We start from the raw sequence: 2,950 nt of genomic DNA on the forward strand, positions 1-2,950 counted from the left end.
CACAAAAAGAACAACAAAAAGGGGGAAAATGAGGAGCTGATGCCAGGGGCTTAAGTGGAGAGCAAATGTTTTGAGAACGATGACGGTAACGAATGTACAAATGTGCTTTACACAATTAATTTATGGATGGATTGCGAAAAGACTTGTATGAGCCTCTAATAAAATGATTTTTTAAATAAATTTTGTTATATTTTGTATAAAGTCCATCATTCTGGACAAAAATGGTGACAATTGGTCAAAGAGATCCAACAAATACTGATGTTCAATCTGACATATTTGCAAATAAAATGTAACTACTGATCAATGGAGGATTTAAAAGATTTTCTCTTCTTGTTCTTTTTCAAGGCTCTGGAAGAGTGTTTTTGTTCTAATATACTTGTTGGGCTAATACACTTTCTCATTCTAACACTAATGCTGTTTTCCCTCTAATTCTTTTTGTCGTGCTTTCCAATTCTTTTTCATTCACTCATGACGCCCTTAGAGCTCAGCTTCACAGTTCTTCAGTTTCTGAACTTTCTTTTTTTTTACCTTCATCTCAGACACTTGCTCCATCTCCATCTCCATCTTCTCCATCCCGGCAACATGCTCCCTTCTTCCCTCATCCATTTGCGCCACAAGGCTTCTTTGCGTGCTGTCCTTTATTCTCGTTGTTATGTTGTCAAAGCCGTTGTAAGCCACAGGTACAAGTTTTCTAATTCTGTCATTCTCATAGTGGACCTTATTCGTGACATCTTTCAAGGACCCCATGTGTGTTGTTATTAACCTACTTCTTAGGATTGTAAAGTCACAATGTTCACCACTTTCAAGGACACTGTCTTCCTCTGAATCTTTGACCATTCACTCCAATAATAACATTACTACCAACCACAGCAAGAGGCAAAGTCCTTTATCTGTTTAACAAGCTGGTTTTCTTCTCCATCAACTCTTTCTAGAAATGTCTATATTTAAATTTTATGTTCTTGGATTTCTTTCATTATCTGTTTTTAAACTTCTGACACTCCTCTGGTGTGACTATATCTGCTTTGGGAATAAGCAGAATAATATACACTTTTTCAAATTAATGCCTCACAAACTCAATCTCCAGGGCATTATGTCCACGTCCTGAAGAAGCAATGAAGTATAAAAATACTGCGTTCCATGGTCAGGCATCTGTCATCTATTCACTAGAGATTTGACATTTAGGTAGTCCTCAAATTTATTTTCAATGTAATCGATTGTAAGCTACCAACAATCACTATTGCCCACTGCATCTCCAAAGCCTGGAGTATTAAACATCATGAGCAGTAACTGCTCCATCTTCTTTCATTAAAACTTCGGACTCTTCCAGCTGTGCAGTCTTTTTTCTCCTAAGGGAAGGACTGGATACTCTGGAGAATAAAAACCTGTGAGGAAGACAGAGTCGATGAATGTTGACTTTCCCAGTCCAGATTCACTTACAACTGTAAGTGTGAATTCAAATCCTCTCTCCACTGATTTTCTGTATACAGTACTTGATTTCGGAGATTTGCAAATCCCACATAGCTTCTAAGGTTCTTCTGACGAGTTACCATGGTGCTGCTGTTGACACTTTTCTGAGAGACCAGTTTTTGGATTACAACTCCTAGGATACGCCCTTTCTCTAGTGACATATACAAAAAAATTTTGGAAGGCTTTGAAGGCCAATGGTATGGCTTGAAGCAAAAGAGGCCTAAGTTGGTTGATGGTATTCTTTGCTCTGTGCCCCACAGTAGGTTACCTTTCTATTTTAAGCTTTTATATCGTGGTTTTGCTAGGAACTCAGAGTTAAAGATCCAAATTCAACAAAACTCAATAACCCCTAGCAAGGCTCGCAGCTGTCTATTGCCTCTTTTTCCTCTTAATAAGATTAATCCCAGGTAAGTTCTTATTGTACTAGCTGGATCTCAACCTTACCGATATTGTGTTAGTCTGGGTAGACCAGAGAAACAAATTCATAAACACACATCTGTGTATAAGAAAGACTTTTAAATAAAGGGTAATTATACATTAAGAAAGCATCTCATCCCAGTGCAGTCCAAGCCCATAAGTCTGATATTAGCCCATATGTCTGACATCAATCTATACAATCCTCTTCAGACTCATGAAACACATGAAATGACACAGAATGCAGGACAACCACAGACCAGTAGGTTGGAGGTCTTTGGATCCAATGCTGTAGTAAGCATCTCAGTGCTGGAAGCGGTCTTCATGTGGCCCCTCCAGTTCCCAGGACTGCATCAGGGTAGGTCCATGTGGCTTCTCCTCAGGGATGCCATACAGGAAGTGAGCAGAGAGAGTGAGCTGTCTCCTGCCTCCAAGGAAGAAATACAGGATTTCCCAGAATTCTCAAGAGAAGGTCATACCCATACAGAGACTTCATTGACTATGTTATGATTGACAGGCTAGATTCCACCCCTACACTCTTAATCCTCAAATTAACAAATGATTATTTAACTACCACCGACCTTGTAATCCTTTTTCTGCTAAGGATTTTAGAACGTGTACATTGTGGCTAATAGACTGCTCTTGAGTGGTGGAACAAATGAGATCACCTACCTACGTTGTGTAGAATTGTGCTATCTCTGAAACCTTGAGGCAAAACTGTCCAATTGAGTGGATGTGATTGTCCCTGTTCTAACTTCCTTTCAAAGGCAAATAGGAACTGACCTTGAGTGTCTAGGGGAATGCAGATGAAGGCATCTTTTAAGTCTCGGGTGCTATACCGCCCAGTGGAATTGGGTATGTCACCTTGGAGAATATAAGGGTTGGGTCTACCTAGCCCTCGTGGGTTATTGTGGGACTACTGCTTCCTTTATTAGTGTAAGTCCTACTTGCCAGTAAAAGCCAGCTTTCTTTTTGACGTAGGATTGGGGGATTGAATTGGGAATTCACAGTTCATGCTTGAGGAATGTGTCAAAAAGAGGTTGTAATCCTTTGAAGGCCTGAGAGTTTA

At 39.8% G+C, this 2,950-nt stretch overlaps 1 pseudogene; it reads right to left on the bottom strand.

Annotated features, from left to right (window-relative positions):
• Positions 1–293: 293 nt before the first annotated feature.
• Positions 294–1,568, bottom strand: LOC142446083 (septin-7 pseudogene; annotated as a pseudogene).
• Positions 1,569–2,950: the final 1,382 nt, after the last annotated feature.

The sequence above is a fragment of the Tenrec ecaudatus genome, chromosome 4 (assembly GCF_050624435.1).
Source record: "Tenrec ecaudatus isolate mTenEca1 chromosome 4, mTenEca1.hap1, whole genome shotgun sequence".
Taxonomy (NCBI): Eukaryota; Metazoa; Chordata; class Mammalia; order Afrosoricida; family Tenrecidae; genus Tenrec; species Tenrec ecaudatus.